The sequence below is a fragment of the Suncus etruscus genome, chromosome 16 (assembly GCF_024139225.1).
Source record: "Suncus etruscus isolate mSunEtr1 chromosome 16, mSunEtr1.pri.cur, whole genome shotgun sequence".
NCBI lineage: Eukaryota > Metazoa > Chordata > Mammalia > Eulipotyphla > Soricidae > Suncus > Suncus etruscus.
In genome coordinates this window covers 54,727,598-54,745,841 of record NC_064863.1, presented here as the reverse complement: position 1 = coordinate 54,745,841, position 18,244 = coordinate 54,727,598, and the positions used below count along the sequence as shown (strand labels likewise).

The window sequence follows — 18,244 nt, the reverse complement described above, 5'->3', positions numbered from 1 at the left end:
TAAGATATATAGAACAACACATAGGCAAAACTCTCCAGGACATTGAGACTACAGGCATCTTCAAGGAGGAAACTGCACTCTCCAAGCAAGTGAAAGCAGATATTAACAGATGGGAATATATTAAGTTGAGAAGCTTCTGCACCTCAAAGGAAATAGTGCCCAGGATACAAGAGCCACCCACCGAGTGGGAGAAACTATTCACCCAATACCCATCAGATAAGGGGCTAATCTCTAAAATATACAAGGCACTGACAGAAATTTACAAGAAAAAAACATCTAATCCCATCAAAAAATGGGGAGAAGAAATGAACAGACACTTTGACAAAGAAGAAATACAAATGGCCAAAAGACACATGAAGAAATGCTCAACTTCACTAATCATCAGGGAGATGCAAATCAAAACAACAATGAGATACCACCTCACACCACAGAGAATGGCACACATCACAAAGAATGAGAACAAACAGTGCTGGCGGGGATGTGGAGAGAAAGTAACCCTTATCCACTGCTGGTGGGAATGCCGTCTAGTTCAACCTTTATGGAAAGCAATATGGAGATTCCTCCAAAAACTGGAAATCGAGCTCCCATACGATCCAGCTATACCACTCCTAGGAATATACCCTAAGAACACAAAAATACAATACAAAAATCCCTTCCTTACACCTATATTCATTGCAGCACTATTTACCATAGCAAGACTCTGGAAACAACCAAGATGCCCTTCAACAGACGAATGGCTAAAGAAACTGTGGTACATATACACAATGGAATATTATGCAGCTGTCAGGAGAGATGAAGTCATGAAATTTTCCTATACATGGATGTACACGGAATCTATTATGCTGAGTGAAATAAGTCAGAGAGAGAGAGAAAAATGCAGAATGGTCTCACTCATCTATGGGTTTTAAGAAAAATGAAAGACATTCTTGCAATAATAAATTTCAGACACAAAAGAGAAAAGAGCTGGAAGTTCCAGCTCACCTCAGGAAGCTCACCACAAAGAGTGATGAGTTTAGTTTGAGAAATAACTACATTTTGAACTGTCCTAATATTGAGAATATATGAGGGAAATGCAGAGCCTGTTTAGAGTACAGGCAGGGGTCGGGTGGGGAGGAGGGAGATTTGGGACATGGGTGATGGGAATGTTGCACTGGTGATGGGTGGTGTTCCTTTTATGACTGAAACCCAAACACAATCATGTATGTAATCAAGGTGTTTAAATAAAAGGAAAAAAAAGATTTTCCCCCTGATTTTAGAATACTATATTGGCAGATCTTTTTTCCAGGAATTGGAAGAATTACAAGTCCTGACTTAAATTTTATTACATGTTAGCTAATGAAAATTTAATTGTTCATGTTCATTTTCTTATTTGAATGTGACAAAAAAGATTTTCTTTCCTTAATTATATATCATATAAAATTATATATAATTATATATTATTTTTTGTTTGTCTTTGTATTTGTGCACTTTTTATGTTGTATAACAATGACTGTAAGAGTTGCTATTTTCATTTTCAGGTTAATTCAGTCGTGCCATTTTTTGATCAATACTCAGAAAACAAGTGATCCAAGATCAGAGATCCTAGGTCACATTTATTATTCACTTTGGGTCTAACCATTTCTAATGGTCTCACCATTATAGATAGATCAAACAACTATTGGTATTTGTACCAGTTCCCTGATTCCCAATCTATTCATAGAGAGGCATATGATCAGATGATACACAAGTATATGCTATAGACTGCTTCAAAGAAAGCATTCTGAGAGAGGAAATAAAGAATTATTCTCTGAGATGATTTGCTATGCAATATATAAATGTCAGTCTAAAACAAAATTATTGTTTTATTTATTATATTATTTATTATACCTTTTATTGCTTTGTGAAAGATATAGATATATAAAACATGAACAGTCAGCTCAAAAATGTAATACTTGTCTTCTAGAAAGGACATAATGAATTTAGTGAATTTGTGATTTCACATCATTCATAGGGTTTCACACCATTTATCTTTTTTATTGATGACTTCATTAAACATTACTACTGACTCATCTCTTTCCCTTTTCTGACTCCAATTAGACCCAGAGTCTAATGTCTTAAATCATGTCTTCTTAATGTTTCATTATTGTTTCTGTGTATGTGCTTGTGTGTGTTTTAACTTAGAAATTCACACATGAACTCTATCATTGAACTACATATTCTACAACCAGACCCGAACTTCCAATTTTTTACCTTTTGCATAACAAAAGTGTGAGAGAATTTTCAAAATGTTTACAATCTATATACAAAGTGATTAACCTGATTATTATACTCAAAAATGAGTGAAAATATAAACTGGTGGTGAACTATTCAATAACAGTTTTAATAATAGTCTCAGTCACTGTATATATCGATTGCCCTTTATATACACTGCTACCTGTCTCATTTGTTCTTTTTATGTCCTCCCCTCTTTTGTTTTCATTATCAGAGCAGTGGCAATGTAGCCTTTCTTGCATCTTTACGATTTACCAACTTGATTTTGAATCTTCGTTATTTTGTCCACTTGATGTATAGGTAACTGCAGGTAGCTATGAAGTCCTGGGGTGCAAAAAGCCAAATTTATTCCAGAAAACCTACATCATAACCATCTGTTTACCCCCATGTTTATTAGGTTCTCTTCTCCCTCCATTCCTCACAGACACATACACAGATCTGTTTCTCTCTTTTCTCTGCACTGATTTATCACACCAGGCACTTGTGAGCATCTGTTATTACAGTTTTCATGGTGGTGAGCTCTATATTTAAGGTTGCAGTGACACTTCCATTACAGAACTGTTGCTTCCAGTCACGTGGGGGAATCATGAATGATTATTCTGTGAGGAAAGAGGCTGAAATTTTTGTACATATATTATTTATACAGGTTTCTTTGCCACTTAGACAAAGTTATTTTGATTTGGTAAAAAATCTTTAAAAGTGTTACCTCCTAAAAATAAACTCTCTTTGATACTTTATAAAAATGCTATATGATTTGGAGGGCAGTATTAAACTTTAAGGACCTCAAAGTATATAGCTGTCATATTTTCTTTGGTGTTTTGATGGGATTGATTAAGTCAATGGTTTCTAGGTGATTTTATGGTCAGTGAGATGAAATTTCAGTTAATAGCTTTGAGCAAAATTAGTAATCAGGTTTATAAATCACTTCTCAGAATCAGTGAACAGTGGCTAAATTTTCTGAAAATGTATCTCAGTCAGAAGTTATTGAAGTGCTAAGAAAACAAAGTGCAAACACAACATCTATTAGGAAAATAAATGTATACTTATATTTAGCAAAAAAAAGAGAACATTCAAATGTGCAGTAATCTCTTTGACTTATAAAAAAATACCTACCCTGTCCCCAGTTTATCTATAATACTCAGTTTTAAAACAAATTTTATTAATGCTTTGAGTTATGTCCAGAATAGATGGAAATATTAATGATAGCATATAACATTTGTCTAAATTAGTATTTAATGATGCTACAACATTGAATTCATTAAATATCTTGTAACATACATATTATGTTTGACATTAAATGTGCCACAATAAGAGCTCCTATAACCACATTATCACTGCCTCTCTATGTATTGATAAAATTACAATGAAAAGTGAAATGATTGAAAATATCTGTTAAATTATGGTTCTTTGTAAAGTCTAGTCTAAATTAGATTCGAATCCTACTTAGAATTCATTTAGTTGCTAATATATAGATCTAGTTTAACATCTACAACTCAAAGTTGAGAAAATGTGACAGAGGTTATATGATTTGTAAAGCTGTAAGAATCTCCAACCTGTCCCACAGATATTTGTTTTTTTTTGTTTGTTTTGTTTTGTTTTGGGGGGCCACACCTGGCAGTGCTCAGGGGTTACTCCTGACTGTCTGCTCAGAAATAGCTCCTGGCAGGCACGGGGGACCATGTGGGACACCAGGATTCGAACCAACCACCTTAGGTCCTGGATTGGCTGCTTGCAAGGCAAACACCACTGTGCTATCTCTCCGGGCCCCAGATATTTGATTTATGAAAGCTAAATATGGTCAACTGGACATACTGGATGCCAATCTTATTATTCAAGTGGCTCCTATAGATGTGAAAAATTGCTATCACCTTTGGACCCTAATGTACTGTACTGTTGAAGACAGGATTTTTGTTCAGACCATGTAATTTAGTCTTGGAACATAAATCATTGGTCCCATAAGCAAATTCTTGATGGAACTCAAACATTTGACAGTAGCTTATATGTGTTGCATGTGTAAAAAATGACTTTTGTTACAGAAAATTAGCCTGTATTCAAAATATGGTGTTCTATTTATTTTCGTCAGATTTCATATTGACATGTATTCAGGTAAACTATAGAATTCCTGTATGATTTATTACTGTATCATGTAAAATTGTGTGAGCTGTTATGTTATAAAAATCTATTTTTCCCAGGAATTTTCAGGTTTCAGTAATTAAAAATGATATATCATATTTTTGGTAACCATTTTTCAAACTTAGCTGCAACTATTCCTTTATTTTGTTGATTGGTTGGTTTGATTTGGGGCTACACCCAGCAGTGCCCAGGTTTTACTCCAGACTCTGTGCTCAGAAATTACTCTTGACAGGCTGGGGCATCATCTGTTGCTCCAGGGATCAAATCCAGATCTGCCATATGCAAGAAATGTTTCCTATACTCTGTACTCTCTCTGTCCTTCTCTCTTTGCTTGGGGATGTGTTGGTCAAGAAAATAATACTTTTGCTATATGACTTGCAAGGATAGATTACTTTGGAAAACAGTGACCTTATTTGCATATTGCCTAACAGTTCAAAATTGCCTTAAGTAAGATTTCAAACCCACTCTGAAATCCCAATGCTGATTGTATTTGCAAGGAGAGAAATTAGGTAAATTTAATGAAAGAAGGAAGTAGGATTACACTCACTAGAGAGCCCCAAATTCCTGATTATTTTAATTTAGATGGTATCAGTTAGCAGCAGCAACATAACTAGGGAAGAAAACTTTGAGACATTATGTATATGGTTTTGGATGATGAATAACTTAATATAGACAATGACTTTCACATGGTTCTGTGACCATCCTGGAATTTTTCCATAATTAGTAATTAGTTATCATTCTATTTCTTACATGATTAGTTATAGCTAAAGAAATATATTGTATAATTTATGTAAAGCAAAATAAACACTGAATAGGGTGTGGGGCAGTATTGTGGTCCGTGGAGTATATGAATAAAGTTCTGAGTTCAGTTATTGGCATTGAAAACATACAAAGTCAAATTAGAAAAAATAAATTAGGAAGTTAGTATAGAGAAGGAAAGGGGAGTGAAGAGAAATAAGAGAAGGAAGGAAGGAGTAAAGGAGAGAGGAAAGAGTACAGTCATATTTTTGTCTGGCTCAGAGCATAAAGTGTCTGAAGTTTCATTTGTTGAAGTGTCTTTTTTGTCTCAAGGAATGAAACTCAGCAGCCAGAGCTGACCAGCACATCTTTGAATTCAGTGAGTAATACATAAAAAAGGTTTTTTTTTTTTTTTTTTTTTTTTTAAAGGGTGACTGCTATATAATTCTGGCTTGAAATGAGAGTGGAAGAAAAGGTTTGAAAACTTACGCTATTACACGGAGAAAAAAGAGATAAGGACAAAATAACATACAAGAGAAACACTGGGTTAAGTATACTTGACTTGCTGTCTGTCAATCTGAATGCCTAGATGAAACCAACCAGGTGTTAAATAAAATCAATCCCTGCAGTATAATCATTATTGTATAACTGATGATAAAAGAAACCTACCATCTTAAACTCATGTTTGAAAGAAATAGTTTGCTTTTGCTGTAAAAAATAGATCACTATTCAATCTTTTGGTTTTATGTAGTTTTTCAGATTGTCAAAGTCTAAATATTATTTTAAGATTTTCTGAAAATATCTTCTGGGCACCAGACTGAGGTGGGCATGAATAGTTTAGAAAGAGAAAAGTAGGGGGCCAAAGAGATAGCATGGAGGTAAGGTGTTTGCCTTTCATGCAGAAGGTCTTTGGATCGAATCCGGCAACCCATATGGTCCCCTGAGCCTGCCAGGAGCGATTTCTGAGCATGGAGCCAGGAGTAACTCCTGAGCACTGCCGGGTATGACCAAAAAAACCAAAAAAAAAAAAAAAAAAAAAAAAAAAAAAAGAAAGAAAGAGAAAAGTATTGTTTATTGAGCTATTGCATAGCCCATGTCAATGATAGACTGAAGCCAGATCACATTTTTCACATAAAGTGTGTTATATCAGTAACAACTTGATTATTTGAGAAGCAAGTTTTTATGTCCATTTCTTCCAGTGGAAAAATATAACTTTACAGAGTTTTCTAAAAATTTTTTAGATGAAAGACTTCTGTCTATGCATATAGTTAATTAATTGAAAAATTTCTCGGGCCCGGAGAGATAGCACAGCGGCGTTTGCCTTGCAAGCAGCCGATCCAGGACCAAAGGTGGTTGGTTCGAATCCCGGTGTCCCATATGGTCCCCCGTGCCTGCCAGGAGCTATTTCTGAGCAGACAGCCAGGAGTAACCCCTGAGCACCGCCGGGTGTGACCCCCCCCCCAAAAAAAAAAAAAAAACCAAAAAAAAAAAAAAAAAAAATTTCTTGTTGCTCGTGTCCATTCATGACATTCATGATAAGCATTTAGTTTTCTTTTGATTAATTTTGTACAGAGATTATCTCTGTCAGTGTCTTCTTCCTGTGATAAAGTCTTTCTAGTCTTTGTAGAATTATCTGAGGACATAAAGTTAGTACTCTATAATGTATGTCTATTTTGTGTATATTTTACATTTAATTCATACAGAATATATTAGCTTTTGAGAAGAATTTATTTAAAATGTCATAGGGACATGAATATCTCATTATAAAGTCATATCTCAATGACATTTAACTTACTTTTATTATAAAACAAAGATTTATAATCACTCATATGGTTCATCATAACTATGGTTACAGTAAGTGGAAATTTTGAAGAATTGCTCAGGTTTTATAAGCCATGGGCGTTTAAGAAAATTTCATAAGTAGTTTATAAATTACTTATGGATAGATAGTACAGAGGGGATGGCGTCAGCGACCAACCTGTTTTCTCTCCCCAGCATCCATATGGTCTTCTGAGTACTAGCATGAATGATCCCTAAGCAGAGAGCCAGGAGTTAGTCCTGAGCACTGCTGGTTATGTCCCCCCAATAAAAATAGGGTCAAAAATACTATAGGGACAACAGAATACTATAAGGGTTAGGGTGTTTGCTTCGCCCAAGGCTGACTGAGGTTAATCCCTGATACCAGATAATATTCCCCAGAGCCTCAACAGAGTTGATCCTTGAGCACAGAGAAAGCAGTTAACTCTGAGCATTACTGGATGTTCCCCCCCATGAAAATTTAATAAAAAGTTGTAAATTCAAATGTAAAGTATCTGTATCTCAAACCATTTTTCTGATATTGTACTTTGAATGTTAAAAAAATATCACCTGCACTGTCTACCATGTTCATTCATAGTATCACATCTATCGGGGACATCTGTCAGGCATAGCATTTTCTTTATTTGTTTCAGAATCATTTTAACAAACTACTATTGAATCTAATTATAGACACAAATGAGATTGTTACCAGACTTTTAATTTATTTAAACAATTAAATAATTAGGTTTGTCTTATCCAAATATTATTAATTTCTTTTTGCCAGTGGATGCATAAAACTCCTTCCTTTACTGTCCAAATTAAATGCTTTGTCTTTTCCTTTCTCATCCTCCACCTCCTCCAATGCCCCATTTTCTGTTTTATCTCTATATTTTATAGCAAAATGTATCTAATATATTTTGACTCATTAATAGGTTGGATAATGAGGAAATATAATGTTATGAAAATCCACTTCATTTATACACAGTACAGCTATTGGCATCTAGGAAGGACAACATGTGCTTTAAAGTGAAACTATTTGAAACTTTATGCTGTTTTAGTTAAAGTATAAGCTAGATTATTCTGTTCATGTTTTCATAACCATTTAGTTGATCTTAATAAAACTGCCATGAGTACATTTAGTTAAACTTCTGATATTACAATTTATATTGTCAGGCTGTATTTACAGTGATTTTTCTAGAAACGGGAATTTTTCTCTTAGTTTTTTCTCTTTTCCTGTGCGTTTGCAAGAATCAAAATGCTTTGTGTTTTCTAGAGTGAAGGATTTAAGATGTAGCCTTAAGTCACTTGATTTCAAATAAAATGGAGAACACTGACTTTGCAGAATATGTAAAGTACAAATCCTAATTGCTGGTATCAGTAATCAACATTTTTCTATGTTAATTATAGGAATTGATTGAATGTTTTACATCTACTGTGTGACAGGAGACCCCACCCATTCAAGTATTGTTTTAGGGTAACTTTTGTTTTGTTTTTTAATTTTTCATAGAATATGATTATGAGTCACAATAGTGCTCAAGGTGCTTTTAATCTTATAACCTGGAATCACTCCCAGCTAAGCTCAAAGTTTCATATATAGTACCAAGATCAATCACTGAACAGGCAACTGCAAGCTTCTATGTCAATAATTTTTGTCTCACTGCATCATTTTAATCTACTAGATTATTTTATTTAAGTGTATAGAACTTGAGAAAAGGAGTAACTAGTTTGCTGGTGCTTCTCTTGCCGATAAATGAAACAGTGTTGTACAAGTTGAATCCATTCATGTTCAAATTTAGAATCTTTTTTTCCTTCACACATATGCCACTCTACATCAAGTTGATTTACATTTTTTAATCAGAATAGTAAGATAATACTATTTAAATTTTTATTAGATAGCCTGCAAGATACCTTTTGAAAGAACATCAAAACAATATTTCAGCTCAAAGAATCTCCTTTCTGTACTAGGGGATGACAGTACACTTACAAGGTCAAAGGGACCCTGGTTGGCAGGAAGACACTTAATTCTTTACATGAATGCTAGTCACTTTATTTCTCATTATGTTTTCAGTAAGAAACAGAAACAAACAACCTTCAGCAGGAGATATATTTGAAGTTTTTATGTATCTCTGAAGTTGTAGAAGTGGTATCTTCTCTTTTTCATCTGTTCACACAATTACATACACCTGAAAGTAACATTGAGGAATATTGTCTCTATGTGGGCTTTTATATGCTCAATTAAAACTCAGGATATTGTAAAATTTGGAATGGAAAAAATACTGATCCATGGATTAGTTGCCTTTCTACTCTTGACTTTGACAGTCTACCTATATTTTGCTACAGTTAGAGAGTGTTAATGTTATAATAGTAAGGCAAAACAAATTTGTTATCAAAAACTTGAATCTTTTGGTCATTTATTTTAGAAAACATTTCCTATTTATCATATAGTTGTATAATACCTACAAGATGTAATGATGCACATTACCTTTATTTCTTAACTTTAACGTAATTATTCCATTTAAATTTAGGGTCATTTTCACTTGAGTTACAAAGAATTGATTGAAAAAATAAATGGCCCAATCTTAGTTTTTTATAACTAAAATTAAATTATGGTACAGCACTTTTCTTTTTATCTACCATAGGGAAAACACAGATTTTTCACTAACTCTCATGAGAGAATTATGTTCTAATTCTTCAATCCCAAGTGTTTTATAGAAAATTTGTCCCTTTAAGTCATAGTCTGACCCAATTAAAACGTGAAAATGATTAATTCACTTACCATTTAAAGGATGCAAAATTGGGTTGTTATCAGAGTAACACCATTCCAGGATATGAACCAGTTCTGCATATCATGAGATATCAAGTATCAAATACTTGGGGCCAAAATTTATTAATTTCAGTTCTCAGTTACCTTTGGGTATCATGTATTATTACTATTAAGCGGAGACAAGAATGTTAATATTCTTTATAAATTTCTCATCCAGAATGAATTAGTTTGATGATGGCTTTTGAAGCAGAGCTCAGGGATACCACTAGCCATACTTGGCCTGGTTATACAGTCCTGAAGTTTAAATGCTCAAGCCCACCAATTTGCTGATGTGTGGTTCTATGCTGATGGATGCCATTTTGATTCCTCGAGGTGGTTCTCAGTGTATCCCAAAGTGCATGGGATTTAACATCATATCTTCATACACTAGCTCTGAGCCCACTCTCTAACCATTAAAATTTTGAATTACGTGTTGCAAATTTCTTTTGATCAAAATTTCATTTAATTTACTGAGATATATTTAGATATACATTTATGTATCTTAAATTAAATAGTTTTATAATTTTTACTGTAAGATTTGATTCTAAGAAAGCCTAGTAGACTTTATAGTTCAAATGACAACTGGATTATTTTGGAATATCTGTAAAACTATTTGCATCAATTAGTAAAATATATTTGATTTTAGGCAAAAGACTTGATGGCCTATATTTTTGAGTTGGAAACTTATTTTCCTATAGGACCTTGCTAAAAGTAACAATTTTTATAAATGCGTTAGAAGTTAACTTCAAGAGTTTTTTATACCAATTATGAAATACTATTTAAACTAACTGAGATAAATACATTTTTATTTGCTTTTGGAGAGATTGGAAAAAGCTTTTCCCATTTTAGAGAAGTTGCCTTTCTCTCTTGAATATATCACTCTCTCTTGGTAGTGGATTTATTCCTGGTTCTGTCCTTAGAAATCACTCCTGGTAGTCTCTAAGATACAAATTGTGTGACAGAAAACATACCTGGTTTGGCCACATGCAAAGTAAGTGCCCTCTTTGCTATATAATTGCTCCAGCCCTTCAATAACTATAACTAATTTATCTAAATAATCTAAGTCAAATCATATTTTGTAAGCGATTATTTTACAAATGTGAAGCAGCATCAATGTGATCACTGCATTTTATAACTTTTAGTATTTTTAATACATTTTAATTGAGTCACTGTGATGCATGGTTACAAAGTTGTTCATCATTGAGTATCATTCATACAATGTCCAACAACTATATCACATTTCCCACCAGGAATATCCCATTTGTTTCCTTCCCATCTCCTCACCTCCCCTCTGACAGTTTTATTTAAAACTAAGTACTAAAGCTTTGTATTGTTTTGTTTTGGGGCCACATTCTGTGAAATATCATGAGTTACTATTGGTTCCGTGTTCCAAATTGTTCCTGGAAGGCCTGGGGACCATATGCGTGTCGGGGATCAAAACCAGTTCAGTCCTGAGCTGGCATTGTGCAAGGCAAACACCCTACCTGCTGTGCTGTTTCTCAGACCCATTTGCCTGATTTCTTGGCAGTACTGTATTTCATGAACTTGTGTGTCACATTAAGCAGTGTATTAATTATATCAGCCCTTAATTTTCTTTTTTTAACCCTTCATTTTCAAATATTAAAATAAGAGTCCTATTAGTTAACTTACCGTGTTTATTTAGTTATAAAAGTCACAGTTTAATTCTAAAATTTATAACAAAAAGTAACATAATCTTCCAAATGAAAAGGAAGCATAAACAAATTGAGTTTAGCACTTATTAAGACACAAGTAACATCTATTAAAAATTTCATTAAAGCATAGAAATATCCTTGTCTTGCTTAATTTACAGAATGTTTATTCTCAAATTTGATTCATTATTCAAAATGAGGGTCTATATTAGAAGTATTAAAATTATTTGGGATGGTACTCATGATTTAAGAAAAAAAGTTGAAAACTTGACTATAATCAAGTAATGATTGTAATGAATCTGGCAAAAGAAGAGTCAAACTTGTTTTAAATCTGAGGAAGTAGGAGGAGCTATTGACTGTGACTATATGACTGTACTATTGATCAAAATGATATAGATAGAAGAAAAAGACAACTGAGAATTGGAGAGAATGAACTCCTGACTTATAGCCATTTAGATGATGGCTATGGAAACAATGAAGTGTGACCAGAGTCTATTACCAAAGCTTGAATGTGAGCTGGGAAAAAAGCCCAGATCAGAAAATAAGAGCTTAGAAACCATGTATGCAGAGTTAAACTTGCTATATGAATTGGTGAAAAATCTATTATATAGGTCATACAAGAGTGAATAGATGATATAAAAAATGATAGAGTAAAAAAATATTACTGGGTACAAAATAAAAAAAAAAAACCACAAGAAGATTTCATCTATGGTCTTGAAGGGAAGAGCCAAGACAAAATTTAGGGGGAAAATATGACAAGGAATTTCAAAACTATATTGTCAATGGAAAGTAAAAAACTTTTAAATAGTGTAAAATTCTTTTAATTAGTCTCATATTGAAAAATTTGCATTTAAGAGCGTAGACTTAAACACCAAATCCAAAGCTAACTACAACAAAATTGATAGCCAATCTACAACAAGCTAGACACAGAAAGAACCACTTATACTAATAGCCCGGGGGGCAAAGGAGGGTCGATATGGGATGCATGCTGGGAACAGGAGTGGAGGGAGGACAACATTGGTAGTGGGGATGCCCCTGGTTCAATGTCATTATATAGCTAAAATATTTTTAATTAATATCTTTATTTAAACACCTTGATTACAAATATGATTGTACTTGGAATATTACTGTGAAAGATTTGTAATTCACTTTGGTCAAAATAAAAATTAATTATAATAAGGAACATTAAAATAAAAAGGAAGATGATAAATAATTTTATGCTTCATAAAATGTATTATGTGAGATATTCTGTAATCTTGGCAGGATTATGGAGAAATACAATTATTATTTAATGAATTATTATACTAATAGAATATTTATTAATCACCTATTTGCACAAGCTAGTTTTATTTTAATTTTTTTCTTTATTATAGACTACAATAAATAGAGGAGGTAGAAAGGTAAACCAATATATATTTTTGAATTATAAGTCCTATGGTCAAAAAGAAAAAAATTATTTTACAGTGAACCACTAATAGTTATTTAGGATGTGATATTTAATATAAGACTTCATATATAAAACATAGAGATATATAGTCAACTAGTAAGAATATAATTAGTCATATTTTTTACTTGACATATTTATAAAACCATTTTAGGCAGTTATATATTAATTGCAATTTGCTTTTGCTGAACATAAATCAATTGTAATTTACTTTTGCTGACTATAAAAAATTAATTGTCTTAACATATTTTATTGTCTCAGTCAGTGAAATTATTTTTTTGAAGATGTAAAACAATGTAGAGTTATTCCACCCATAACAAATATGATACCCTGTAAGCATGTCCTGGTATGACAACATCACTGCAGGTTTTGAGTAACACCAAATACCCATTGAGCTTTCCAGCCTGATTAACCATAATTTTAGGATACTCTGTTCTTCGGTTATCAGGTATATTTGTTTCCTCAAATAGATAGTTAGACATTTGAAATGTTAATATTTACACAGTATTTAACTGGTACCTGACACAATAAAGAATATATTATTTTATATTGTTTTATATACTTTATTGTGTAGTGAATTAACTTATTAATAGCTACAAGTATTAATTTGGGTAACTCTCTAAATTTATGTGATTGTTACTATTTTACATGATAAAATATGACTTCTTAATGTTATATTTAATGGTATCAAAACATTACAAGAATGGGTCACTTAGCTATATAAAAGATTTTTGTTAAAACTTCTGTCACTACATTAATTTTATTTTTGGAAATCCAACCAATCATATAACTATAGAATAATGGTTATGTATGTATATATTCTACATTCAGTTTTATATATTCAAACACATTTGTATAATTAATAGGTTGAGACATTCCTCTTGTACTGAGATATTTTTTTTATTTTATTATTTTGGTTTTTGGACCACACCAGATGACACTCAGGGGTTACTCCTGGCTATGCACTCAGAATTCACTCCTGGCTTGGGGGATCATATGGGATGCTCGGGGATTGAACCAATGTCCATCCTAGATTAGCATATGCAAGGCAAATGATCTACTGCTTGTGCCACCTTTCTGGCCCATTGTAATGAGATTTTTTAAATGGTGATGTCTATTGATCAATTACACATATTCATTACATATATAATATATGTATATGTACATATATATTAAATATATATCTATGATATATATATGTAATGAATATAATGGCTGTCACAACTAAAAGAAGTGATATACATATACACAATCATTTTTCTCTACCTGAGTTATATACATAACCTCACATATTTTTGCATGTGTGCATTATACAGAAATGCATGTGAGCGAACACATTATTGTTCTTATAAGTTATTAAAGTTCATAAAACAAATAACCAATAGTGATTAGTCCATCAGTATAGTTTCTATATGTTGTAAATTTGCTTGGATAAAATAATATAGTTTGATAACTATTTCAAGCATTGGACCAATGTTTGGAAATTAGATTTCAATTTCAATTCAAAAATTGATTTTGAGGGGTGGGGAAAATTTATTTTAAATATTCTTTTGCTGTTTCTTATGATATAGCTGTTTTTTAATATAATTTTTATTTTGATCATAGTGTCTTACATATTGCTGACAATAACATTTTAGGTACATATTTACATAAAATCAGGGGGGATTAATGAATTAAAACTATTAAATTTTGTAGTTGTGGCATGTTTTAATTGAAAATAGTTAAAAATTGCTTTTACATTAACTGAGTTACTCAGACACATCACTCACAAGAATGTTTATCACTGACATTGTGGTCAGGAAGTTAATTGTAATTTCACTGTCCCCTAAACTATTCTATAATTTGAAGTAAGCCCCCTCTGCTTTATTTGGCCGGACAGTATATTCTTTTCAAGCATTAGGGCTGGTATGCTCTTTAAATCAGCAGTAGAACTGGGGAAGAGTGAATTATTTGCTTGATTTAGTGTTCTCTTCCAAGATGCTTCAGGCCACTTTTCTTCACTACTAGAATATGAATAGAATTAGAATTCAGATATAACCAAAGATGGAAAAAACTGAAACAAACAGATGCTAAAGTAATTCCCCTTATATACTTGTTGACAAGAATGCAGCAATAATTTATCTATTGTCTTAAAATACTTTGGGGAGTGTAGTATATCTATATTAATGGAAATAAAATGAATTTACTGAATGAATTTAATGAATAAATATACAGAGAGAAGTTTTTACAGAACTTTTAATTCAACTAGGGATACCATGGCAAATTTTAGGATAAAAGAAAGTTAGAGAAGAAAGTGGCCTTACCACGTTTCATAGGAATACAGCAAATATTAAATAATTAAATTCCTTAAACTTAAAGATTTTATTGCAGAATTATAGTCAAAATTAAACCATTTAATATTATATTTTATTTATTAAACTTAAATACAAAAGTTGCCCATTCTATGTTGTTTTGACTCACAGTACCTAATATGTTATGAATGTGTAGTGTTTATTTCTGCTTCCTTTAGACAATCATGTTTCCAGTCATAACAAGGTTCCTGCCGTTGTGCAAAAAATGTCTTGGGTGATATTCTGTATATGACCATTGACAGATATCATATGTTTACTTTTAAACTGATGAGGCCCTCAACTACCATCAATATTATGAAATAAATGAAAAACTAATACTAAAACCTTGATCATTTATTTAATTAGCTTAAACTTTAAAAATAATTTGCAGAATCTTATGTAATATACCATTTTAGTTCTGGAGATATCACTTTCAGATTATTTGTGCAAACTATAAGGAGTCATTTGACTCATATTAAAAAGGCAGAGTGTGACCCCTTTTTGTTTATTCTTTCATTAGAACATATGGCTGAAACTGTTTATTCCAAATCCTAACCACTCCAAAGATAAACTCTACCATGAAACCAAATCATTTGACGTTTATGTGTATGGTGTGTATTTCTCCAAGTCATTATATAAAAATATTAGTTATATTTGTTATTTTATAAATGTAGGAAATAAAAAATATTATTTTGCCATTAATTAGAGAAAATATTACTTTGATTAAATATACAGTTTTTTGTTCTTTTATTTTGGTTTTTGGGCCACACCTGGTGGCACTCAAGGGTTACTCTGGCTCTGTGCTCAGAAGGGTCAGGTGACCATATGTGATGCTGAGGTTCAAACCTGGGTCAATTGTGTTCATGGCAAATGCCCTACCCACATTGCTATCACTCTGGCACCCAAATCTTTTGCTTCATTACAGTAAAGCATTCCACTAAATATTTTTCTAATGTTTCACTATTTAAGAAAATAACACAATCAGCAACTCTTGTTTCCTGCACTACACTGCCAAGGTTCCTTCTTCCTTCCTCACTCCTCCTATCTACTTCCATTTTTCCATTTTCTCCATATTTTCCTTGGTGACGTTAATTCTGTGGTCAGAATTTTCAGATTTGATTTCATTAGTCGATTGTCTATTCCCCTCATTGTTCCAATAAACATTTTAATATATGTCTCTTGACAAGTGTTTCTCAACAGTATAATTTAGTCAGAATTCACTAAATATTTCTCCCCAGTATCTGTATCCTGAACATTTATATTCAAATATAATTTTGCATATTGCTCATCAGCTGGTAGTAGTAACAGTATTATAATTAGTTTGTAATCTGACTTCAAGTTGATAGCTAAAATTTACTATACTAACAACAATAAGCATGGACTTTTTCTTCCCTTTTTTGGTGGTGAAGGGTGTGGGTCTGCCACTTACAACAGTTCTCAGTGCTCAGGCATCATTCTTGATGGAATAGAGGACAATATAGTGTACCAAGGATCAAAGTAGAGTTGGCCACATAAAAAGCAAATTTACCTGCTGTATTCACTTACTCCTTTTCTGGTCCAGCCTTTTTTATTTTGAGTCAATTGCCAGATTGTCAGCTTCTCCCACCATCCCCAAAAACACTCTGTAAGCTCAGTTTTGTAAAACTTCAGGCAAACTTAGAGTTCCATTTACATAGATCATTTGTTGTACTCAATATTCTTTCTTCATTTTATATTTGGAATAGATCTCTCTTCTTCTAAATGTAGAGGAAGCAACACCTGCATATACAAATGAATACAGCTAATTTCTTAGAATTTTACAAAATGTATAATAGATATTCTTATAATTTTTTTTAATTTTTTACAGATAAATACAATGGAATATAATACCAAGATATTTATGTGACACTAAATTTTAAGATTTCCATGAATTACATTGCAGCACTATTTACAATAGCCAGACTCTGGAGACAACTAAGATGCCTTCAACAGATGAATGGTGAAAGAAACCATGATAAAAATAAACAATGGAATATTATGCAGCCATCAGGAGAAAGGAAGTCATGAAATTTTCCCATACATGGATGTACATGGAATCTATCTTGCTGAGTGAAATAAGTCTGAGGGAGAGAGAAAGACGCAGAATAGTCTCACTCATCTATGGGTTTTAAGAAAAATGAAAGTCATTCTTGCAATAATTTTCAGATTCAAAAAAGAGGAGGGCTGGAAGTTATAGCTCACTTCATGAAGCTCACCACAAAGAGTGATGAGTGCAGTTAGAGAAATAACTACATTTAAAACTATCATAACAATGTGAATGAATGAGGGAAGTAGAAAGCCTGTCTTGAGTACAGGCAGGGGGTGGGTGGGAAGTAGGGAGATTTTGGACATTGGTGATGGGAATGTTGCACTAGTGAAGTGGAGTGTTCTTTACATGACTGAAACCCGACCATAATCATGCTTGTAATCAAGGTGTTTAAATAAAGATATTAATTAAAAAAAGATTTCCATAAATTAAATAAACCCAACAAATGTAAAATTTAGTAAGATTGAAGAATATATTAGTTTTATGTTAGAAGATTTATGTTCTAGATATTGTTTATGTTTCTAAGCTGATAAGTAAAAAGTTGTAGATAAAATTATCTATGAATGTAAAGAAACAACCAGATATATAATATTCAGTACCAATAAATGTAGTGGACAATTGTAAATGCTAATGATCCATTATCAGGATAGGAGTAAACTAAACAAACGTTTTAGTAGGGGGTGGGAGGTAAGTGGTACATCCAGCATTGCTCAGGTTTACTCTGTATTCAGGAATCATTCCTGATGAGCTCTAGGGACCATATAAGAATTATCAGTCATCAAAACCTGGTGGTCCACATGGAAGGGGAAATTTCTACCCTTTGTATATAGCTCTTGCTCCCCCAAACTTTTTTTCTTAATCGATTAAAGGGCAAACGTAAGCAAGATGAATGAATGTCGTACTTAATGGCAAGTGCACAAGAGCTTTTCTTCCCTTTTACAAGAAGCTCCTTAAATAATTCCTGCAGAACTGTTTTCAAAACTGTGAGTTCTCTAAGCTGTTTCTTGTCCCTAT

The 18,244-nt window shown here is 32.6% G+C and overlaps 1 protein-coding gene across 6 annotated transcripts in view; it reads left to right on the top strand.

The window, feature by feature from the left end:
* EPHA5 (EPH receptor A5) overlaps positions 1 to 18,244 on the top strand; it is a 320,717-nt gene that overhangs the window by 136,277 nt on the left and 166,196 nt on the right. The gene's annotated exons all lie outside the window — the stretch shown is intronic.